The sequence below is a fragment of the Leptonychotes weddellii genome, chromosome 6 (genome assembly GCF_054177405.1).
Source record: "Leptonychotes weddellii isolate Sample4059 chromosome 6, ASM5417740v2, whole genome shotgun sequence".
Classification (NCBI taxonomy): Eukaryota; Metazoa; Chordata; class Mammalia; order Carnivora; family Phocidae; genus Leptonychotes; species Leptonychotes weddellii.
In genome coordinates, this window is record NC_138374.1 from 22412959 (window position 1) to 22438162 (window position 25204).

General features: G+C 52.3%; 1 protein-coding gene across 1 annotated transcript in view; it reads left to right on the forward strand.

The window, feature by feature from the left end:
• Positions 1-6289: 6289 nt before the first annotated feature.
• ITPRIP (inositol 1,4,5-trisphosphate receptor interacting protein) overlaps positions 6290-25204 on the forward strand; it is a 24184-nt gene continuing 5269 nt past the window's right edge. The window contains exon 1 of the mRNA XM_081823578.1: positions 6290-6513. The gene's annotated coding sequence lies outside the window, so the exon portion shown is untranslated. The remainder of the gene's footprint in view (positions 6514-25204) is intronic.

Genomic DNA, 25204 nt, shown 5'->3' on the forward strand with positions numbered 1-25204 from the left:
ACAGTGTACCATCTTTAGACGTTAACTACAGGGAGAGCAATGCATACCTACAGACCGGAAACAAGTTTGATAGAAATTATCTGACAGTTTTCCCCACTCCAAGTGCTGTGTGTGGTTGGAAATTTGACATGTATAAACCACTAACAGCTTTCATAACAGAAATGTGAGCTAGAAGAGTGCTTTAAAGAAGCATTTTTGGGGGCGCCTGGCTGGCTTAGTCAGGGGAGCATGTGACTCTTGATCTTGGGGTTGTGAGTTCGAGTCCCACAGTGGTGTAGATGGAGTTTACTAAAGAATAAAAATCTTTTTTTTTTTTTTCAAGTAGGCTCCATGGCCGGCATGGAGCCCAGTTGCAGGGCTTGAACTCATGACCCTGAGATCAAGACCTGAGCTGAGATCAAGAGTCAGATGTTTAACTGACTGAGCCACCCAGGCATGCCAAGAATAAAAATCTTAAAAAAAATTAAAAAATAAAAAATCTTTTTTTTCTCCTACTCTGGATCATGACTCATAGTAAGCTGTGGCCTGCATTTTTATTTTCAAAAAAGGGTAAGAGATGGGTAGAGAAAGAAGAGGGACTATATCAGAGTATCTCACGTGTAGTAAGCATAAGGATTATTTTTAAGGAATCTGTCTTTCAATTATAACACACTTTTATGTGTGAGCATATTGGGTTCTGAGGTAGAGTGTATTTTCAAAAATGTTTGAAAAACATTTTAACCATTGTAATCTCATTCTTGGGGAAATTCAGTGTAGTTGTACACTTGAAGGGGATTTACTTTGAACAGAAAGGTATAGCATAGGAGTTAAGGTCAAGATTCTAGAGCCAAAGTGCCTGGCTCCGCCACGTATTAGCTGTGTGACCTCAAGCAAGTTACTGAGCCTCTCTGGGCCTCATTTTCTCCATCTGTTACATGGGAATGCTAACGATACCTTCTGTGTGGGGTTATTATGAGAATTAAATGAGTTGTTACGTGTAGCGTGCTTAAAGCAATAGTATAACCACACGGTATGAGTTTTACCCACTATGCTGCCACTAACAACAATGTGCCCTTGAGTATGTGATCCAGTTTCTCTGGGCTTCACTTTTGTTGGTAAATAACCTCTAACCTGCTGGTTCCAAAATTCCTAGAAGCGGGAGGAATTCCCAGCACAGACCTTGAGGAAAGAAATAGCCAAATGTAAATCATCCGTCCTGTTCAACAGACACATCTGAGGTCTCAGCAAAGCAGCCTGTTCCAGTGAAATGCTCTGTAAGCCAACTTGTTATTGGCTCTTGAAACTGCACACAAAGGTGACGTCATGATGGCAAGAGATTGACCAAATCAAGGAAAATGCTCTTTTTTTCCTATCCATCACTCTGTTCACGACTAGCATTGGCTTCCTGTGTCTCCCATTGTCCTGTATTTTATTCCATGTACTGGGATAATCACAGCTGGGGGTGAACAGGAAATCTGTCCCCTTGTTTGTTTGGGTTTATTTTTTTAATAGTCTTGACTGTGAAGTACGGTGTGAGGCTGCTCTACACTTGGTTCGATGTCGGTCACTAGTCACCTTCCACTGTGGAATTTGAAGTGACATCTAGCACCTGAGATTATGAGAAGAATTCCATTTACCTTCACACACACACACACACACACACACACGAGAAACAAGGCAACAGAAAAAATGGGTAAAGTTATAACTATCTACGAATGAAGAAAAAATAAAAATGGCCAATAATCATGTTCCACTCAGCCTCACTTGTAATTAAAGAAGTACACATCAACACATTGAGATATCTTTTTTACCTATAAGAGAAGCACACTAGAAGAACCTGGACGGCTCAGTCAGTTAAGCATCTGACTCTTGATTTGGGTTCAGGTCATAATCTCAGGGTTGTGAGAACGAGCCCCACATCAGGCTCCAAGCTCAGCATGCAGTCTGCTTGAGATTCTTTCCCTCTCCCTCTGCTCCCCCTGCTCATGTGCTCTCTCAAATAAATAAGTAAATAAAATCTTTAAAAAAAGAGAGAAGTTTATTTCAAAAAAAAAAAAGAAGAAGAAGAAAAAGAAAAAGAAAAACAAAAGAAGCACCCTAGTTGAAGTTAAGTAATAGGCAGGGCTGGAAAGGATGTGGGGAAACAATCATTCTCATACTTTATCAATGAGAGCCTAAATTGGTGAAAACAGCTTTGGAGGATGCTTTTGCAATATGCACATCACCTTTGCCCTGACCCAAAACTATCAAAGCATTCACCTATATACAGACTTGTCAGTTGAGAAAAATAAACCCCCTATTTGTTTAAGTCTCTTGTAGTCTCAAACACATACAAAATTATAGTCAGGTATTCTATTACTTGTAACCAATCACATTCCAAATTGACAAGTTAAAAAAAAAAAGAGGTGAAAGAAGACATCCTTATCATCCTTATCTTGCACTAACTTGAACATGACGTTTCTAGTATTTCCTCATTAAGCATGATACTAGCTTTGGGACCAAACTCACCCTTTATTTTTATCATGCTACAGAAGTATTTAATTATATTTTGATATACTGCTGGAATTCAGTATTAATATTTTAATTAGGATTTCTGAAAGAGTATTTATAAATGAGATTAATATGTCACTTCTCTTTATTATTCCCTTTTATTAAGATTTTATTTATCTATTTATTTATTTATCTATGAGAGAGAGAGTGTGCGAACAGGGAGAGGGCCAGCAGGAGTGGGAGAGGGAGGCAGAGAAGCAGACTCCCCGCCCAGCAGGGAGCCCAACCTGGGGCTCCATCTCAGGACCCTGAGATCATGACCTGAGCCAAAACCAAGAGTCAGACACTTAACCGACTGAGCCACCCGGGTGCCCCTTCCCCTTTTTAATGAGTTATTGTTATTGGATTTTTGACTGATATATTATTACTGCCTAATAAGAAAAGAATTCCAACCATTGAGGTTTCTTGAGTGTAAATGACTAAACTTTTTATTTCTATATATTGTATTTGTACTTTCAAATTTGCCTATTCTTTTTTCACAGTGCTATTTCTATCATTTTATCTTCTTTTTATCATTTTATCTTTGTAATTATTTTGAAAATAACTATTTTATAGTCTTTTTCAAATTGTTCTATTGTGTCGAGTTAAGAGGCTAATACTCTTGTTTATTATACCTACCAATCCCATCCTTCATGTGGTGCGCTCCCTAGTTTATAATTTCGTATTATAAGCTCATCTTCAATGGGGGTTGTTTATGCTGCAAGAGATCAGAAGAAACAACTGGGTTTTGCAATCACTTCCGACAGGACCAAGGAGAGTCATCACTTTGGAACCAGCTTTGATATTCTGTGTTGACTTCAGGATACCCTCACCACATGGGTTGTGTAAACTGGGGCCTCACACCTATGCATGCCATAGCCAGCCTAGTGGTTTCCATTTCTATAGCAGACAACTTCAGTTCATCCAGAGCCCCAGACAAACCACCAACTTCCTTGCTGGGACCCTGGACAAGTGGGAGAATTCTTTTCTCCATCCTCTATTCCCTAAGATCTTCAGCAGGGTCCCAGCTGTGGGCAGGGGTCCCTGGTCCAGATCTCTGCCTTTCTAGAACCCAAGGCCTGAGTGAGTCCTCACCTCCAGTCAGCCATTTGGGCTTATTTAAAAGAAGTCAACTCTCCCGAGGTGCTTCTGAGTTCTCTCTTCTTGCCTCATCCCTAGCACTCCCCCTTTCTTCCTTTCAATCATTGCTCTTTTTTTTTCAGCTTTTGTGTGTTTGAAGCAGAGGGTCCCTAACTTCTTGGTCCCTCCTGCTCCCAGAAGCTGAATCTTTGTTCTTCCCCGTCTTTAGAGTAAGCACAAGGCACTCTGGAAACTACATGGCCGGGAGGAGGAGTTTTACCTAGGCATGGTGGTTGAAGGAAGAGTTCCTGGGAGAGAAACTGCCTATTTTGAAGATCGAGTGCACCTTAGCCAAGCCAAAAAAAAAAAAAAAAAAAAGTGTGCATGCATGGAGTGATAGTTTGGAGAAAGAGGTGGATGACGGTTGCAGGAAGAAGATAGAGCACATGTGAATATCTATGGGATGGGGGCAGGGAAAAATCCCATATCACATTCTGAGAAGCACAAGTTCCAAGAACTGCACGGACTTTGGTGTAGGACGCGTAGTGAGATATGAGGTTGGTGAGACAAGTCGAGGCCAATTCATGAACGGCCTATGTGCCAGGTTAGGATAGTGGACTCTGTGCTGAGAGCAGAGGGGAGCCAATACAGGTGACCACCAGGACACACAGAGTGAAATCATCGAGTTTAAAAGAAAGACAAATCTAATAAATGTTCTTATATAAATATACACAGCCCATGAGAAACTGCTGAAACAACTTTACACACAGGATGACAATCCCAGAGGGCATTTAAGTACTAGCCTTCACATTCCAGCATACATAACCCTGAACTCTTACCCTGAAGATTGTAAGGCAGTGTAGGGGTGCTCAGGTCGGTGTCCCTACCCTCCAAGAATTTCTTCTGCCTGCTTTGGGGGGAAGGAGTACCGCACCCATACAACTTGCAGACATTCTGGCAATACACAGCTCTTTCACAAATGTTTCCCTAGATCACCCAGTCAAGAAGGAAGAATTTCCGGGCGCCTGGGTGGCTCAGTTGGTTAAGCGACTGCCTTCGGCTCAGGTCATGATCCTGGAGTCCCGGGATCGAGTCCCACATCGGGCTCCCTGCTCAGCGGGGGGTCTGTTTCTCCCTCTGACCCTCTTCCCTCTTGTGCTCTTTCATTCTCTCTCTCAAATAAATAAATAAAATCTTTAAAAAAAAAAAAAAAGAAGGAAGAATTTCCTCTGCCCCTTAAGGTCCTTCTACTAGCCAGACCAAGAATCAAACTGACATGAGACAGATTTTTTAACAGGAGAAAATCAAATTTAGGTTCCTATGTAAGGGGAACCCACACAGACACGGAAATTGCAAAGACAGTGCAGCAACAGGAGCTAATGTGAGCTGAGGAGGGGGTAGGAGCCTGAGGATACAAAGGGGAGAAGACTAGTAGCAGGAGGGTGAAAGGAAAAGTTTGGAAAACAAAACTTGCTTAATATGCAGAGAAGCTTCTTAGGTAAAGAGGAATCTCTGTGAATAGCTCTCTTCCTAGTGCAGGCAGGCAGTTGAGGGGGAGGTAAAGAGCTTTTCCTGAATCTGCCCCGGGTTTGATTGCTTTTAACTCAAAATAATGTTTCTGCCAAATTGGCCCATCTGGGGGCAGCCTGCCCTTGGCCCCTACAAGCCCATTCCCCATCCCTCCCCACCAGCCCTGCCATAACTGTCCCTGATGTAAGGAAAGAGCTACGCGCAACAGCAGAAGCTTGAAAACAAGAGTAACCTGGGCCAAGGGCCAGGGGGCTCTATTTTTAGCTCTTTGTCTCACTGCCTGTTTATCTTTGAGACTCAGCCTAATGTCTTCCAGGCGAGTGTTAAAGTTACTTGGCTGCCTCCAAGAGGAAAGGAAATAGGTGATGGACCGTGTGTTCTCATAATTTCCCCAAGGTGCCCTCAGTGGCGTTTGACTCCCCCAAAGCCCCTTCAGGCAGGATTTATTCAAGCTGTGGCCGGCCACTTCTACCGACTGTGACACTGGAGTAGGTCTCAAGGGGAAAAGAATAGGTTATGGATTTCATAACCCATTAAGGACCACCAGGGTGGTGCGGCCGCTGTCCCTCCCGTCCTCAGCTCGCTCGCGCCTAACTTCACAGAGTGTAGTCCCACAACTGTAAACACGCTCTGGACCCTACAGCGCCCTCTACAGATGGAAGCGGGCGGTCCCCCACGCTCCTTTGTGCCGGGTTACTCCGAGAGAAAGGCAACCAAGCATCGGCTTATCGTTCAGTTTGGCGAATTATTTCAATCCATTGAAACCGCAAAAAGAGAAAAGGGCCGGCGTCGTGTCTCGATTTATATTTCCCTCGCGAGGACAAAAGAGGTGGCCCCGGCAACTCCGCCGCTCGTAAAACGCGCCGCGAGAAAACGCACTGCCGACTGGCCGTGATTTAACCCCTTCCGTTCCGCAGGCCCAGACCGACTTTTAAGGTCGTCCTCCCCGACTCCCTATCCACCCGCACCAGTTGACTCCGGTGGCCAGAGCCCGACTCGTCCGGACACCCTCCAGTTCTGCTGGCCCCTCTGGAGTTTCTGGGGGTCAATCGGCCGACCTCTGCGGCGGCCCCGGCTCCGAGCTTCCGCAACCCGCCTGGTCCTCCTTAAGAAGCTTCCGCAGCCCGGGGTAGAGGCGGGTGTTTTGTTCTTATAAGGAGGAAAAAGTTTCTGTGACATCCAGGAAATGAGTAACTCCGCCGCCTTTAGGGCCGCGCTGATGGAGGCCTGGAGGCGGGAGCCGGCCGGGGTGTCGCCGCCCCCGTCCCCCTAAGTGCCCGGCAGGGCGCTTGGCTGAAGCCGCCCGCGAGCCGCGGCCTCCGGACCCTGGGGACCCGCGCGCGCAGCCCGGCTGGCGCGGTCCCTGCCGCGAGCCGGAGCGGGACGAAGGCCAGCGTAAGTCCCGGGGCGTCCACCTCGCGTGGCGGGGGGACCGCGGGTAGGCGGCGCTGCGCCCGCGGTGGGGGCGCGCAGCCGGGGAGCGGGGGGCGCGGGCGGCTGCTCGGCCGGGGGCTGGGGTGCCTGAGGAGACCCGGCTGCGTGGTCTTCTGCGGCGCGCGCGTCCTGCGCCCCCGCGTCTCCGCTCCAGCCCCGGCCGCGGACCCCGGGGGCGCCTCGCTGCAGCCCCGCGCGGCGGACAGCGCCTCCTCCCGGCGCCCGAAGCGGGGCCGCGACGTTGTCCCTTGTGCCCCGGCGATCCGTTACTTCGGACCGTCTGAGCGGAGTGCTCGGGCAGAAAGACAGGCCGGGTCACTCGGCTCTTCGGCCAGCCTGCTTCCCCCCCTGGAAGCAGGCAGGGGGAATGCAGCTTGTTTTTTCTCGGTTTAAGGTAGTGAAGCAAAAAAAAAAAGGTAGTGAAGCTGTGGGGTTATGGGGGCCGGATGAAGCCTCCACAGCTTCCTCTTTCGCGACTCTTAGTGGAGGAGACCCCGCGCTGTGCAGAACTTTCTCTCGCGGCTACACATTGTCTCTGCCGCCTGACCCTTAACCCCATCCCCACCCCTCCCCAGTGTCTCTAGCTTTCTGGCTTCCAGGTGTAGGGACTCAGAAGCCCCAGGGCCAAGCTTCCCATCCGAAATGCTCCTCTTTAAAAACCAAAATGCTGCCGAGCAGGAAGCGAAAATATTTTGCTGAGCGACTCAGGGACCGCATGTGGCCATCCTCTGCCAGGTGTGCGAAGGAACCTTCTTCAAAACTAAAAGAGCTCCAGATACTGGCAGATCCTAGACCCCGGCCTTCGGGATCTAAATCAGTTTGAGAATCCTGTTCTATTTTGTCGTTACTCTTTTGGATTTGACCCAGGCGCTTCCCTTTTACAAACCAGTTCTGCCTCGGAGAGGCTGCCAGGTAAAGCTGACCTGAGCCTGGTGTAGTCCCAGGTCCAGGCTGGCTGTGAAAACGGCCTGGCATACGCAGGGAGGATTGCTGCCGTTCGGCTATAACATGCTGGGCCGTGCTCTGGAGGCCTCCTCCCAGCCTACGTGCCTAAGTGGCTTTCATTGTTTGCTAATTCCCTGTGCCGGCCACCGCTGCAGGCCAGTCTGCCCTCGTGTCTGCACTGTGGGTAACCATAAAGTGGTTAGACTGACTCTGCTCTCTCTGGGTGGATGGAAAGCCTTCTTCAAATGCCATACCCGCGCTCCGCAATTTTCAGAGATGCAGCCGATTCAGGCTCTGGCTTTCAGGGGGCAAGGGTCTGAACTTTTAACCCGATGCCATCATCCCAGAAGTTGTCACCTTACCAGCAATGGCTCCCAGCTCCTGCGGTGCTCAAAGGGAAACAAAGAAGAGGGTGTGGGGGCGAACTTTTTATCTGAGGGCAAGAACAGGGAAGAACTTCTGGTAGAGGCTTCTGGCAAAGTTGCCCACCGGAGAAAGTACTGTCTGGGAGAAAACTGGTTTTGGGGACGCCTGGGTGGCTCAGTCGGTTAAGGGTCTGCCTTCTGCTCAGGTCATGATCCCCAGGGTCCTGGGCAGGGAGCCTGCTTCTCCCTCTCCCTCTGCCCCTGCGCGCATGCGCTCTCTCTCTCTCTCTCTCTCTCAAATAAATAAAATTTTTTTAAAAAAGGAAGGAAGGAAGAAAAGAAAAACTGGTTTTGCATTTTTCCCTTCTTGAACCCCCTGGGGTCAATAAGAGAAAGACAGTGGGGGATTCTGTCTGCTGGAGGGGAACACATCTCAGTGGGAGGCAGTGACCAGCAGAGCCCCTGGAAGGGTAGCGTTGGGCCACTGGAGGGCATGAGCTCAGGGCGCCATGCCACCTCTTGGAAGGGGCTGCACTGCCAGAGGGAACTGGTCCAGAGGGGAGGGGATGGCAGGGAAAGGGGGCTCTGCAAAGCTCGTCTTATGAGGGAGAAGGACGTGAACCGGCAGTAGTTGTCTCCGGGATGAGAAGCCGAGGGGGATGAGGCTGTGGCCTTCAGAAATCTCCAGGACTGTCATTTGAGAAAAGGAGAAGACTTGCTCTGTCTGACCTCAGAGACTCAGTGAGTAGGAGAAGCAGGAAGACAGGTCTTACTCAGAAGTGAGGAGTAACTTGCCAACAACTAGAACTCCTCCGTTAGCAATGCACTGCCCATCCCTGTCAGCAGAGACAGCTGGCTGTCAGCAATTAGGAAGGCCAGAGTCCCTTCAGAGGCCAAAACTGTGGCTCCGTATTTGGGGCTGAGAAGTCCCCCTAGTAGGGATGAAGTATTAGTGCAGCCTGTGGGGTTTTAACAGACTAGTGTCCTAGAGTGCTGGGGTGCTGAGGACCGGGGAACTTATTTATGACTGAGACCAGTTTATCCCAGATAGACTGATCTCAGCCTTGCAGGGGAGAGGGATATGTTTGAGAATGCCAAGGGTTGTTAATAATAACAGCCAAGGCTGTTGCTAGCATATTCTGCTCCTTATGTGAATTAGAATAAGATGTACCTCTCTGCAAGAGGATGACACCTTGGTGACATGTAGGATACCACCTTGGGGCCTCATCTTGATAGACATGGCCAAGGCACATAGCTGGACAAGTGCATGTGAGCTGGACTCATCCTCACCATATCCTGGCCAGGTGTTCTTGAGCAGTACACCACCTGTGCAACCATACACAGCAGCCATGATAACCAAACATTATTGAGGGCTTAGCATTTATTTGCCAGGCTTTTTTTTTTTTTTTTCCCCAAAACCACTTCCCTTTCATTAAGTCATTTAATCTTCATAGGAGTCCTATGAGGTAGGCATTGTTATCCCCGTATAGATGAGGAAGATAAGGCATAGAGCAATGACGTGTTCAGGAGCCTGGAAGCTGAGTCCCAATTACTGAACATTCACAGAACAAGAAGCAGGTTAAGCTTTTTAAAAACATTTTTTTTTTAAAGATTTTATTTATTTATTTGAGAGAGAGAGAGTGAGAGAGAGAGCGCAAGAGGGGGTAGGGTTAGAGGGAGAAGCAGACTCCCTGCCGAGCAGGGAGCCCAATGTGGGACTCGATCCTGGGACTCCGGGATAATGACCTGAGCCGAAGGCAGTTGGTTGAGCGTCCAACTCTTGGTTTTGGCTCAGGTCATGCTCTCGGAAGTCATGGGATCTGCCCAGTGGCGGGCTCCACACTCAGCAGGGAGTCTGCTTGGGAGCTTGGGATCCTCTCCTTCTCTCTCTCCCTCTGCCCCTTCCACTGCTTACATGCTCTCTCTCATGCTCTCTCTCATAAATGGATAAATCTTTAAAAAAAAAAAAAAAGAAAAAAGAAAGAAAAGAAAGCTAGTTTGGTTGGGGCCCTTGTGGAAGAAGGGAAGAGCAATTGCTTTTTTCTTTGTCAAAGGAAGAAATACCCACTCTGCTCAGATGGAAGAAAGATGGAAAACTCATTTGGCAGCAGAAAGGCGAGGAAAAAGAGCTCGCTGAGCCCTGATGGCTCATGGGAGGCCTGGCCCAAGTATCAGCTGACTTTCCTTTTTAATTGCTGGGCAGTGTGAGGTGGCAAATCCAGTTTGGGGCCTGACATGAGGGTGATGAGTAAGTGCCACCTGGGTGTGGTGCAGAGGGAAAAGGCCACAGCTACTCAGGGCCCCTGACCTAGGCAGGAAATGCCCCCAGGAGTGGAACGAGGTGGCGAGTGTCCAAACATGCTGTCCCAGCACTTCCCACCCCCCAGTCCCCATCTATTCCCTCTTCCCTTCCCTGTCCAGGCCCTGTTCACCTGTAGACGTCCTTTCCAAGCTGGTTCAGGAAATCTTTCCCCAAATTCCATTTCACACCTTCGTTTATATATGATCACTTCTTTTCCGCACCATACATTTTAGCACTTAATTAGCTGGAGTTAAACATGTTACTACATACTATCTATAGACAGTATTTTAAATAAACTAGCTTCTCAGCCGATGAGGATGTCTCAAAGACTCTTGGGAAGAACCAGCTGGTACCCAGCAGATTTCCCATAAAGGGTGGTATTTATGTGGATCATGTCACCTATCCCAAGTCTAGCTCTTAGCTGTTCCTACTCAGAAACCCCATCTCCACAATTTTCCGAGTGGTTTGGACTTGGACAACTGAGTCACTTCGAGAAGCTCCCAGAAGTGGGTGTGCAAATTAGAATGCTAGTTTTTTTAATTTGGAAGACTTGTGGCCATCACCATCATGCAGACTAGATGGTATCTGATTCCTGCGTCCTGGGCAAGCCACATGGGAATCCAAATTTCCAGGCAGCTCGTGCTTGGCAAAGCAGCACAGGGAGGGGGTCGTCTAATAGCATGGGGCTCTCTTGACTTCTGTGGCCCGCTCATCAGTGGAGAGATACCTGCCTGGTAGACCAGTACTCCAGTCAGCCTGGCTGTGTAGGTCTCCTTGGCCAGAGTCTCAGGGGCAATGTTTACTTGATAGGATGTCTCCATTTCCTCTTGCATAACTTAGCTATTTTGATTTTACTTACTTAATTTGTTTAGTGCTTTATAAGCATTGGCTCCCAGCCACACAGAGTTTCATTTGCATAAGTTAACCACTACACCTGGGGGTAAATGCTATATGCAAATTAAGAGGACTTGGTCAGGTGGCCTGGATGGGTCAACGGTAAGCCAAGCACAGAGCAAAGAACATGGTCCCTAATCCGCACAGGTGCTTGGGGAAGTGGAAGGCCCCAGACTGGCCACTTACTGCAGGCCCTGTGCGAGGCGAGCTTGCCTCGGGTCAGCTGGCCTGCCCAGATGGCCTCTCTGGATTTAAAGGGCTCTGTGTGATCTCTGTCCAGGCCCCCTCGTGGCTCATCTTTAGTAAGCCATAGTCTCCAGGTGCCTCGGCATCTTGGGCTTCGGAGTAGGGTGGACTTGGGTTGAGTCCTGGCTCCGCTGATCAGTGGATGGATGTTCTCTGTATTTGGGCAAGTGCTTTGACTATCTCAAGCCTCAGTTTCATCATAGGTAAAATGGGGATAACCACTCACAGGACACGTGTAGAAAGCACTGCGCACTGTGCCTGGCACAGACCTCTAATCTGGCTAGTATGAGCTCTTAAAGGCAGTCGAGTTCAGTCGAGGATCCACATTCTCTGTCGAATTGGGCCCCCAGCATCCCCATTCGTGCCACTGATGTCTGGCCAAAGGACAAGGCTATAGGGACCCAGACTGTCCCAGAGGCTTAGAAGGAAGGAGCTCATCTCATCTGAGCCCTTGCTGTCGTTTGTTCAGAGCTGAGGAGAAAGCTGCTAGTCCCCACCTTTCCACCTACTCTGGGGGAGGGAGAGTCAGGTTTGAGGCTGGGTCTGAACAGGCATCCATCCAGAGGGGAGAGAAGAGTGAGGTTTTCTGGGAGAGGAAGAAGGTCGCTTGGGGGTGCCTAAGAGGTCTGTAGGGCCCCCCTCAGCAGTTTGGGACCTGTGATATTCCCCCTCTATCCAAGTGACCCACCCCCTGCCATCGGCTGAATGGAAGCACCTCCAGGTGACATCACTGTTGCCCATGGCAACACCTCACCTCCACCTTAAGGTAGACGGGGAGGAATAAGAACCGTCCCAACTGTAAGACACATGTTGAAGGGAGGGAGCACAGAAGGTGTGACATCCACAGGTGTGTTTCTCACGGGCTGGGCGAGGGGAAGAGAGAGGGGCTGCAGTTCAGAGGTCTAGGCTGGGAGCCAGTTGGGGGTAGGTCTCTGGGCCTTGGGCTTGGCCGAGGGACTAGAGCTCAGTGCTGAGGGCTGAAATCTTGTTTAGTTCTCTGAGCTGCAACTAGGAGCAAAGAGCATGACTCCTTACAGTAGCTTCTGGCAGCTTCCATAGCCCCGGATTTCCCTTCTACAGCCTGAATCTGGTAGGGGAGAGTGGGAGGTAGGGGATCAGTGATGGGGAGATCAGGAAAATGGCTTTCCCTGCTTCTCCACCGTCACCCCCGAAGGACAGCAGGACACAAGGATGCCCATGCCCTCACTTAAGAGAGAACCTTCATTCGTTGCTTGAGTACTGGTTATGCAGGTACAATGTGCAAGGTGGTGAACGCGCTCGGGATTCATTGGCTTCGTGGAGCTTTATAATCAAAGGCACACAGAGAGGAGGAATGTCTGGGATGTGCTGCTCCAAGGGTTGGTACCAGCTGGGAACAGAAGCGAGGTTCACAGCTCACCCCTCACCAGCTCTAGCACACCCCATAGAATTTCAAGTCAGCCTAAACGAAAGCCGCGGAATCCCTTCCTCCCCAGGAGTTCATACAGGGGTTCGGAAGCGGTGGAGATAGATCCGAGATTTGGGGAGTGGTGTTAGAGAGGACAGGCATGGGTGTCAACTGTGTCCTGCCAAAGAACAGAGTCCCACAAAGTCCGAGTGTCAGAGGCGGGAAGACAGCAGGCAGACCCCCGACTCCAGGTCTCCTCCTGTGTGACTCTGTGATATTAGCAGTTGGACTCAGTTTCTCTGCCTGTTTAATGGGGATAGGAGCAGCCAGTACCAGAGAATATACAGAGCACTTTCAGATCCTCAGATGGCAGTCCTGGAAACAATACAGAGCCCACAATTTCCAGACAACTCATTTGCAGGTGAATGACATAGTGGGACACACTGGCTGCCTGGGAGGAGGGCTCAGCTTTGGAGCTATCTTGGGCTCCTCCTACTCTCTCCCCCAGGTCATTTCCCTGAAGTGGATACAGGAGTCTCCTACCCGGCACCAAACCATAGGGAGGGCGTTGTCATAATTCTAGTCCTGCTTGTTGGTATAAAACCATGCTCATAACAAACTGTCCTCCCAGGAGCCTCTTTCAATAGCCAAGAATTCTCCAAAGCAGTCAGGGAACCTGCCTGAAGTTCATGAAAAGGTCCTTTGTTTGCTGAGACTTTGTTCCAGAGTCGGTTAAGGGGCAGGACCACAGGGAGCCTGGGCTGGAGGGGAAGAGAATGGGGGATGCCTAGGCCCTACCCCTGCCTGCCACCCCAAAATGCCCCTTTCTCCCTGATGCCTCCCGGCAAAAGGCACTGTCCAGTGTCAGAAGGGCCCTCCCTCCCTTTTCCCAACGCACTGTCCTTTCAGCTGCAAAGCCAGCTCTGACAGCTCAGCTCACACACCCAGAAGCTCCGGTGGGAGGGGCCTTGAAAGCCCATTAAGTCTGATTCCCTGCTTCGTGCCCAGATTTCACTTAAGTTGGCACCTGCCCTGCCCTAAACGGTACAGGAAAGCCCCTAGGTGCGTGTAATATTTCACAGACAATCGGGTCACTGAGCAGCACAGCATGATGGGAAGATTGGAGGCTTGAAAGTCAGTCCTGAGTTCAAACCCCGGCGCTGATAATGAGTGAGGCCTCACCACACTGAGCCTCAGTTTCCTTATCTATAAAATGCAGATAGTGCCTCTTTCAGAGGTTTATTGTGCAGATGAGACCCGTAAAGCATTTTGCACAATGCCTAAATCTCTATAAATGTCCCACGTTGGCTGCTAGTTTTTAAGCTCTCCCATGGGATGTCAGGGCCAAGGGGCTGGTCTGTTCTTTTCTGGAAAGTGAGAACTGCTTGCCACTCCACCAAGGGTTGCTTCTCTGCTTCTTTTCCGGAATTTGCTTCAAATCCTGTATCCTCCATTTATCTTCTATTTCTGTAAGACTCTCAAGCAAGGAAGTGGGCGTCAAGGGGAGAGGCAGCTGGGGGTCAGATAAACTTGTGTCAGAGTTCATTCCTGGGTCGTTTTCTTGGTAAACATGGGCAGTAAGTCAGCCTACAGTTCGAAGGAGGCCATCCACACCTGAAGTAGCTGAGGTCTGTCTCCGGGCTGCATCTGGAAGGGTTTTTGCTCACATTCCCCAAGGCACTTACCACTGTTAGCGCTTTGCTTTACTGACAGCAGAGCGCCTCCCAGGAAGAAAAACCTTAGAAGTGACTTCGTCAGGGATCTCCCACTACACCCCCATTTCAAAAAGCAATGAGTTTTTTCCCCCACTCCTGACTTCATTGATTCACTCAGCATGCATCGAGGAACCCCTGAACCTTTAATACCAGGCATCAGGGCCCCACGGTGGTTTCTCCTTCTAGGTGCTCAGAAGGCCTGGAGGATCGGTCAGTGTTGATGCTGCCTGACTGGGGGTGGGGGGGAGGGTGGCAAGCTGCGAGCTCTCCAGGTGCCAAGCTTCCTGCTCTCCCTCTGTGGCAGCCCCTGGGGCCTTTTGAGGAAACAGGGAGGTGGAGGAGGCAACCAGGCCAAGTCCCCAGGCTTCTGGAATGCTGCAGGGATGTTGGTCACCCCCGTCTCCCCAGAGGAGTCCCTAAGGTGCAGGATTTAACAAATCAAAGGGGAGACCTGGCCTTATCACCCATACCGATAACCGTGTCCCTTACGGAGCACCAGCATGTATGGGACCACCATGCCAAGAAGGAAGTACTCTTGTCACCCCAAGTGAGAGACTTGGGATTCAAACCCAGGCCCTCTGATTGCAGAGCCTGGGGCCCTTCGCTGCTGGACACTAAGCCTCCGCAAAGTGTTAAGCTCTTCTGAGCTGAAGATCTCGGGCTCTTTCTTTCTGGGTGGCCTTGGGGTGGAGTATGTCCCTGTGAACTTGGCAGGGTCAGGGGCTGCTTGCTGCCTGCCCCAGCCTGACCCACCCGTCCCTGTCGTTGGTTCAGGCGCCCCCACTATGCGCCAGGCGCAGCCTCGGGCACAAAGCGCGGGCATCATTCCCTCCCTGTGGCTGGCTGTCGCGGTCGTCATCATTTCGTCTAATTCACAGGGAAGAGAACTCTGTGCGGTCCTAGCCGAGTCTGGGGTAGTTTTGCCAGCAGTTCTCGGACTTACAGTGGAGGCCCCCTGCTTTCCCGGACGGGGAGTGCTGGTTGGCCCTGACTGAGGCAGCCCTGGAGAGGGCGGGCGGCCGACCGTGTCGTTCAGCCCCGGTTCCTGCCACAGAGAGCACAAGCTGAGAGGCCCCCACCAGCTCTGAGGCGTTTTACAACTGGGTTGGCCTCCATCTTGCTTTTATTAATTCCCCTTGCTATTCCCCTTGATTAAGATGAAAGGGGTTTTAGATCTTTGTAGGCGCAGAGTGCGCGCGCGTGTGTGTGTGTGTGTGTGTGTGTGTGTTTGTACATACACGCAGGAGGCCCAGAGCTCTTCCCTTCCCACCCCCCTTCCCTCCCTCTTCTCCCCTCCCCCGTCCCCCCTGCCCAGCTGGGGCGCAGGCATTGTGTCTAGTACGGCCCAAGCCCCAGGGGACCAGGGTGGGAGAACAGCCTGGGATTTCACTGTGTGGGGGCCAGAATCCCTCCAGCCAGGCCGTGAGTAAGAGGGGGCGGGTGGGGAAACTGGAAAAATCCCGGGGGCCCCTGCGCTCCCTGGAGAGACCAGGTTGTCTTTGTGAGCTGGTCTGTCTTTGTTCTCCTCCAGGGATCACAAGGAAGGTGGTGCCCAGCAGCCTGTTTCATCCCATCCATCCCCAGCTCATCTGTGAGAGCGGGAGCAGGGTGGCCAAGGGAGGGCTTTGTCTCCACTTTGTTTTCCTTTGTATTTTCTCTCTGGTTCCTGCTCAGCCCCCTCGAAGACCCTCCCCACTGAGCCAGCGTGTTTGCTGTTGTCTGGAGCCTGCTTTCCGTCACTGCAGCCTGGCCTCCCTGCCCCACAGCCCAGGTGTGGCCCGTCCTGAGCATTCACTGCTCTGCTTGGAGGCCGGGAGTGGAGGGAACGCAGGGTGGAGGGAGGGAAGGGGGACGAGTCTGGGGAGCCTTGGCGTTCCTGCCGGAGGTGGGTGTTAATGTTCCCTCCCAGCCAGCTCTTGTGGGCGAGCTGGGGCCCCGAGGCGGAGGGAAATTCTGAGAAACACTAGCTCAAGCCGAGGCAACCTCTGATGGTATATGAGGGCTGCTTCACTGTGGGAAATGGTTACCTCTGTGTTTCCATTGTTAACACGCCCCTGTGATCTCAGGTCCAGAAATCTGAGGTGGGAATCTGGGGATCAAGGGGGACGCTTTGGTGCACACCCTTTATAGGAAACGCATCCTTCCTGAGAATGGAGGACGCATGTGGTGCCTTCTTTGGAAAGCGGGTGTCTCCAGAGGGCAGGATGTGAGCACCCTGGTGGGTCCCCAGGATCGCACGCGTCCTTGGTGCCCTGAGCAGGCAGCGCTGCATGTGGGTCTCTGCCAGGCGCTTTGGGGAATGTCAAGACAAGCCTTCCAGGCCCTGGAAGTTGTGGGGTCAGACCAGAGCTCAGGCAGCTCACTATGCTAAAAGAGCAGGATGGGGTGAACCGGGGAGATGGCGGGGTCTGGAGCTGTGGGCCTGGCACGGCCTCGGCCCCTCTGCCCTTCCCCCTCCCGGCTCTCTGGGCTCCTGCCTGTGAAATGGGGCTGCCACACTGGTGAGCCGAGCTACCTAAGGGGAGAGGCGGGAGCAAGGACTGTGGGCTCCCTGCTCTGGGACATCTCCAGAGATGCCATCTGCACAAGGCACCAGGCCTGCCCGCACTCAGAAGGGCTTAATACATATGCTGTCACCCCCTGTCCCCCCTGCCCCCACCCCCCTGCTTGTTCTTGTATCCCTTTCAAGAAAGAAGGGTTTGTCTCAGGAGTTGGGGGTGGAGAGGGATGAGGAAGGCTCTTGGAGGCCGTTTCTGAGATGGGCTTGCTGTGAGGACCATCGGGTAGGGTTTGGGTCGTGTGGTGTGGACACGGTGCAGGGAATTGGGGGCAGTACAGGAGATGTTCAGGGGACAGGCAGTAATCGGAAGTGGGCAGGGCAAGTGGGAAGAGAACTGAGGGGTCCCCCAAGGCTTGGTGGGGCCAGGCCCTGAACATCAATCTGAAAGCTCTGACCCGTGTCGCAGTGAGACGGAGAAGGGCGACCTCCAGGGAGGAGGAGGTGGTGGCTGGGGGTGACGGAGGGCTCCACCTCAGAGGTGGCAGGGGGGCGGGGTGGGGCCAGGAGGCTGTGTTAGTCTCCCAGGGCTGCTTTGACAAAACACCACAAACCAGCTGGGTGGCCAAACGACAGAAACGACCCTCTCAGAGTTCTGGAGGCCTGAAGTCTGAAATCAAGGTACCTGCAGGGCCACCCTGCCTCCGAATGCTCCGGGGGATGGGGGAGGGGTACTTCCTGGCCCCGTCCAGCGTGGGGGGGGGCGCTCCAGGCCTTCCGGGCCAGGGCGGGGCAGCTTCGCTTTAGCCTCTGCCCCCGGCTTCTGTCACCTTCTCCTCTCTGTCTGTTTGCTCCTTTTCTGTCTCTTTATAAAGACACTTGTCACTGGATTTAGGGCCCACCCAGGTAATGCAGGCTGAGCTCATCTCAAGGTCCTTAATTTAATTACATCTGTAAAGACGCTTCCTTCCAAGTAAAGTCACATTCACAGGGTCTGGGTGTTAGCATGTGGACTTATCTTTTTAAGGGTCACCGTTCAACCCACTGTAGCAACTGTTGGATTCAGGGTGGCCTGGGGGAGAATAGGTGAGAGAAAGCTGGATGTGGACCAGGACAAAAGGCTGCCAGGGGAGCCCCTTCCTGTCTCTGGGGCCTGCAAGCCTGCCTGCCATGCCTTAGCGTCTGAGACGCCAGGCCTCAGTCTGTCTGTCCCAGGACACTGTGATTTCCCATGACGTGCTGTGGGGACATCAGGCAGCACGGCTGGACGGAAGGACACCCTGTCCTTCCTGGGAGATTGATGGCTTCCCTGCCTTCTCCATCTGTTGCTTGCCAAGGGATGTGTGTGAGCTGCTGATGGAAGAGCAGGACCAGGAAGGATGTGGGCTCTCCCACCCACATCAGCGGAGTCCAGGCCCCTGTCTTTCCTGCACTTGGGCCGACCAGCTGCATGACCCCAGACCAGAGGATGGGGTTGGCATCCTGGTGACTTTTGGAAACCCCTCCCCTTCTGAAAGCGGGCCTTGAGGAAACTTAGTGCTTTGACTAGTGTGACTGGCCACCCTCTGTGCGTCTGGCCATCGTGGCCACGGGGCCATGACAGCAGAGCTCACCTTGACGAGAAGACCACTCCCTTCACAGCATAGACTTTGCCATGGGCTCTCCTCCACTGGGCATGGCGGGCAGGGTGGGGTGGGGGATTGTCTCTCCTCTCTGCTCTCTCCCTCACCCCGACCAGCGTCCAGTCTTGGCCCCTGCTTCTTCTGAGCCCAGTGTGGGATCCCCCCTGGGTTAGGGAGGGGTGGTGGGGGTCTGGTTCTCCAGTCCTGGGGACCACAGACCTTAGACAGTAACACCAAGTGCTCCTGAGTGCATACCCAGTAGGCTGCAGAGTCTCTGTTCTCTTCTAGTCCCTGGAGAGGCTGTGGAGAAGGCCTTTATGTAAATCCCTAGCACAGGCCTGGCCCATGGCCAGCCCTCATAAATGCCGGTTATGATTATTCTAGGGGTGGCTGCTGGGATGACTGGGAGACACTGGAATACAGTCAGGACTGGGTTTAGGGAGAAGGGTCGAGACAGGGGGGCTATTTCAGGGAATCCTGTTCACAGAGGAAATAGTAGGAGGTGGAATTGCTGAGGGGGAAGAGTGAGGAGAGTCCCAGGGTCAAGGGCAGCCTTGAGGATGCTTCCTAGGGGATGGGGAGTGCCAGTGGACAGGAGAAAGGAGGCACGTAGAGGGGGCTGGGGACCAGGGCCCACAGGCTTTAGGTGGCCCACTGACATATTTTATTTGGCTTCCAATTTGGCTAATTCAAAGAATTTTTGAAATAGCACCCAACATTGTAAAATTGAGGGATGTTGATAAAATCCAGATTTCTGGCTTCTCTTGGGAAAAAAAAAAAGATCATGTCATTCTCGGCACGCAGCACATGCGATGTGGTGGCTCTCCCCTTTAGACAAAGCATGTGGGACCAGTTGACCCCGTGCCCATCACTTGGATCCCTAGCATCCGCAGCCTTGCCCATTTACTACAGGGCCCTGCCCCCATCCCTCTCCCCCACATTTGGTCTTAACAACCCTTGCCTTCAGGAAGGTGACTGAAAGGAGGGAAGGGAAGGAGCCCAGTGGCCATGAAAGTGGCAGGTTGGAGGAAGGTGAGCCTGGCTGGAGGCCAAGACAGATGTTCTGCTGGGGGGGAGGGGTGGGGTGGAAGGTGTTGGGGGTGGCTGTAAGGACACGGAGAAGAAGAGACACTGGGGGCCCAGCACCTCACCCTTCAACCCATTTCTCAATTACGCTTTGTTGGTCTCATCCTTCCTCTTTCCTCACTTCCTTTCTTTGCCTGCCCTCCCTCTCCTACCCAGACTTGAGGCCACAGGACCCAGCCCCTCCCCAGTGCTGCTCAGCCCCTCCCCTGACCCTACCCCCATTGGGGGTGCACACAAAAAGGAACCTCAGCAAGAGATGGCCTTGCTGGGGCGTGGGCCAGTCTGCAAGGCCTTTCTCCTCTCCTGCAGGGGACTTCCGTCCTGGAAGGGTGAGAGCCATCTATGCTGAGTCTGTTTACACCCCACCCACCCACCCCAGGCCCTGAGTTAGGTGAAGAGGAAGGAGCCTGTGGAGACATGTGACTCCCACAGCGACCATCTCTTCCCTAACACATGAGAAGTCAGCTCTCACTGAGATATTGGGCAGCCTGGTGCCCGGGAGGAGACAGGAAGACATTCAGCTTTTGGAACTTGCTGGAACTGTAGCTAGGAAGGCAGGGACTTGTGGGCGAAATGACACAAGGGAAGAGCAGCAAGGTGGCCTGACCTGCAAGAGTTCCGAGAAGGGCAAGGGAGGCCTGCACCGAGGGTCAGGCTCCCGGAGCTGGTCCTGAATGAAGGTGCCCCTGGGCTGGGCGGGGAAGCTGACGCCAGCGTGCAGCGTGGGCTCCGCTAGAAAGAGGCATGGGATCGGGGTCAGACAGGCCAGACCGCAGGAGGAGAGCCTCACCAGGGCTGCAGACAGACAGCTTGCTCATGGGGCCCAAACTCCACCCCAAGACTCAGGGTCAAACTTGAGCTCTGCATTCAACCTATCCTTTCTTACAGTCCTGTTTCCTCGGGGCACAGCCAACCCGGACGATCTGGGTGGTCGCCCCTGGCCATGATGCCTGGGAGGTGGCAGGGCTCACTCATCCCCTGGGTGGGTGGAGGGAGTACAGAGGGAAGGGGACAGCTCACTGCAGACAGGGAGCCTTAGAAGCCACACAGTAGACCTTTCTGACTATCAGTCTCTTCACAAGGTAGGATGTTGCGAGTACCTAACTAACTCATGCTCTGAGAATCGAACGACAGAATACACGGCAAGTACTTAGCTTTGTACATTCTGGCTGTTCATGGGAACACGAACGCCCGCCACCCCTTCTCTTCTGTCTGTCTGTCCAGGAATCCCTGGGAGGGCCTGCCTGCCTGGACCACTTTGACCCCACCCTCCTGCTCAGGCAAGTCTCCTCTTTAGGTCTCTTTAGTTTCATCTGTAAAATGGGCCTTAGATGAGTGCAACACTAAATTCTGACTTCCTTAAATGTGTGGCTTTATTGCCCCCAAACAGCCATGTACCTCGCCAGGTGGGCCTGGGAAACTCCAGCACGAGACTGGGCACACAGGAGGGGTGCAGCCCAAACTTACTGACAGCTCCGTTTCCTTTGGCCCCTTCTTCCTCAGAGGGTGCAGAGCCTAAGCAGTGGGAAAGGGACCCAAGGAACCCCCCCGGAGCCTGGGCTGCAAGTGGCTTCCCCTGCCATCAACCCACCTCCTTTATTCTAAATTTATAAGGAAACCACCTCAGCCGCTCCTTTCAGCTCCAGGATGACGCCAGGGCCAGGGCCACTCTTGCTGTTATAATTAGCAGAGCTAATTGCATCTGACAAGCTGGGTGTGGGGCAAAGCCCCCACGAGCTGCAGGATGGGGCTGCAGGGACACCGCGGGAACCACGCCCCCCTCCTCCCTGGAGGCCTGCCTGGCTTGGGCAGGGCTGGTTGCCAGACGTGAGTGGGTGCTGGAACCACCTGAAGGGCTCGTTACAACGTAGGTGCTGGGCCCCAGCCCTGGGATTGCACCTGTGAGCCCTGCAGCATCCAGCATGTTCCTTGTGCATAGTAGGTGCTCTGTAAACATGGCAGGGTGGAAAGAACTTGGGCTTTCCAGGTGGAAGCAGAAAGGACAGGCTGTATCTCAACCCAGCTGTGCCTTTTCTAGTCGTGTGGCTAGAAAATTGCTTTTTGTCTCATGCTTGGTTAACCCATCTGTAAAACAGGGATAACACCAGTTAGGTTATAGGGGGTCACTGTGCACCCAGCACTCCTAGTGAGGGCTTGATAAACGGAAGCATATCTCTATTAGACAACTCTTAGTGGCATTCATTGGATCAAGCTCTGATTGGGGTGCTGGGGGGCTCTGGAGGATGCAGGAGTGACAGACCCCAGGGAACAGAGAGGCCATCTAGGGTTTCTCCCCCAGAGTCTGAGGCTTCTGCACAGAATAAGGGTCTGAGGAAACCATTGGTCTAGGCCGATCACCTGCAGCCCTCTGCCCCAGCCCCTGCTGCCTCGTGACCCTGGCTCTTCGCCAGGCTAAGTTTAGCTGTGACCTGCATAGGCCACCACACTCTGTGGGCAGGGGCCTGGGGTGGAGAGGAACTCAGCAAGTTTCCTGCCAGCTTCCTGGCAAGCAGACAGACAAAAGCCCTCAGAGTGACCCAAGTTAATTTTTAAGCCCAACCCATCTGAATGTCTCGGGCCATGTATTGGGGCAGCCTCATAGGGGTAAGAGCCTTGGCCCAGGGCAGAAGTGGACAATTTTGAAATTGGGAAAAGGGGCCCTTTGGGAAGGGGTTGTGTGTGTGTGTGTGTGCATGTGTGTACATGCATGTGTATTCCATGGTTTGGAGAGAGCCTCCCAGATACCTGTCTGTCCCTGTGGTCTCCAGTAAAAGTCACACCACTCTGGTTCCTTCTCATTGTTCTGGCCCCGTGGCCTCCTGGGCAGTATTCCCTGTGGCTTGGTTTGGGCAGAGGAAGTAGAGGTTCCAACTTGGCCCCCTCTAGTGAGCCCTGAGCAGCCACAGTCCGTTCCCCATCCCTTAGATTGCCATAGGCAGAGCCGGTCTGTCCAGACGTTAAAAGGAGCAAAAAGGCAACTGGGATCTCATCTGATCCCTGGGAGCGAGTTGATGGTTTAAGTAAGGAGTGAGTCAGAACTCCACCTCCAGGAGGATCCAAGGCTCCAAAGGCTTCTCCCCTTTGCTGGGGGGCAGGGTGGGCAGAATGGCATGCCAAGGGACAGCTACGCTAGGAGCATTTTGTGCTTTCAAAGCACTTTGGAGCATGCTTTCCTCCGCACCCCTAGGACTTGGCAGGGCTGGTGTGCTTAGCAGGTGAGAAAACAGGCCTGTGGAGGCCTAGAGGGAAGGAGCGAATATTGAAGGGCATCCATTCTGTGCCAGGCACTGTGCCAAGCACCTGAAATGGATTATGTCCCGTAACTCGGGCTTCTAGGAAGGAGGGTCTGCTGTTAGTTCCATCTCAGAGGGAAAGCTGTGGAGCCCTGGAGAAGCTAGACCCCTTGGCAAGGAGCAGAGTCACGTTCAAACCCAGGCCTGTCTGCTTCTAGAGCCCAGTCTCCTCCCACTTTGTCAGCCCATCTCCCTCGTGCTCCCGTGAGTCTTGTAACCCTACTCCTGTCAGTGTTATTGTGGGCTGCTTGCATCCTGCCAGAGTACCTTGTAGGGGCATCTGTGTCGCCCCTCAAGAACCCCTATGGGCAGGGTCACCGCGTTTCCCCCATCCCATCACAGATACCCTTTCATGAGAAATCGCACTTGGGGGCAGGCATTTTGCTAAGGACTTTATATGCATGATCTCGTTGAAGCTTTACAACATCAGGTATGATTATGCCCATTTCACAGATGAAGAGACTTAAAGTTTAAGAAGTTGAGTGATTTGTCCAAGGACACATAGCTAGTACGTGCCCACGTTGGCTTCTAGCCCTATCTTGTCTACTCCAGAATCCATCCTCTTAACCCCTTGCGTACAGAGTCGATGGCTCCAGTTGGTTTGGAGCTTTGAATGTTGCCTGTCCCAGTACAAGGAGGCTGTTAGGAGGCTGTTACAGTCCTTGAACAAGGCATGAGGATGCCCACAGGTAGCCCCGTGGAAGCTGTTGGGGAGAGAGGAGGAAGACTTCCCGGTCGTAAGGCTTGACGATGGCATCACTCCCCACTTGCTGGCATCCTACCCCGAGTTGGCATGGAGACTAGTCATGAGCTGCCCAGGACTATACTGACCTGTCGGGCTCTACTGGGCCCAAAGGGGGCTGCCCGTAGTACAGGGGCCTTCAAGGGCCTCAGAACCTCCGAATTCTCTCCCAGCTGGTTGCTGCCTGGTGCTGTGCTTCTTAGCACTGCACGCCTTGATCTTAAAACCCTGATCCACGTCAAGAAGCCAGTCTCACGGCTTTGCCTCGGACCACCCTGGCAAAACTTTCCATTGAGGTTTCCGTCACGTGGAAACCAGGGCTGACCCGCCGCTCCTTGTCTTGGGGAAGAAAAGCTGGCTAGCTTCCCCCCGGACTTCTTCTTCACCCACACCCCTTCCGGCCTGACTTCCTGCACTTTCTCCTGGCCTCCGTCTCCTCCTCAAGTTCACCTCTGAGGCCTGATGTGTGTGCGCGCTGAACTCGGCTGCCGGCGGACCCCGCTTTCGGTTCCTGCTTGCGTGTCCAGCTGTGTATGGGATGAAATCACATCTGAGCAGCAGGCTTTACCCACGTGTGGCAACTCAGGTCACGTACGTCCTGGCCCTGCTGGCTAGAACCTGCAGACGTGTCTTTACCTGATGCCACGTCCCTGTTCCTTGGCACCGTTAGGGTAAGAACCAGAATAAGTGGTTTGAAGGGTGCAAATTCAAGGATAGGGAATGGGGCTCAAGCAAAGTGGAGAAGCTCCTGTCAGCATGCATTGGCATACAGGGGGCCAGGGGGCCCTCTGTGTTCTCTGTTGTCCAACAACGTCATTTGGCCATTTGCTCTCCTCTAGAAGTCCCAGGCAGAAAGGGGGCGGGGCAAGCATGGGAAACGACTGTTGTTAGTCCCCAAGGTTCCTGCCTGGGAGAGGTGAGGGTATAATGTAAGGCTTACCCTGTAAGACTGCGCCTCTCAGACTTTAATGTGGATGGTATTAAAATGCAGATTATGGTTCACTAGGTCTGGGGTGGGGGCCGAGGTTCTGTGTATCTTAACTCCCAGAATTGTAAGGGGTTAGCCCTTCCCTAAAAATCACTTGAGATCTAAAAAATCCATTTGTCCTAGAGGAATGGAGTATCTCCCTTCACAATTAAGAAGTCAGATTTAAAGTTGAGACGACTCAGGAGAGGAAATCCAATGACTCAGTCACTCTGGTTGTCTCCAAGATTGCCCTAGGGAGAGACCCAGGAGAAGACCAGGAGGTCAGGGTCTGAATTTGGGCTGAGGTCTTACAGATCAGAAGGAGGTTTGCAGTAGGAGAACACAGGGGCCCAAAACTGCTTCAAAAACACTTGCTGTCACTCTGGAAAACAGTATGGAGGTTCCTCAAAAAGTTGAAAATAGAGCTACCATATGATCCAGCAATTGCACTACTGGGTATTTACCCCAAAGATACAAAAGTAGGGATCCGAAAGGGTACATGCACCCCGATGTTTATAGCAGCAATGTCCACAATAGCCAAACTGTGGAAAGAGCCAAGATGTCCATCGACAGATGAATGGATAAAGAAGA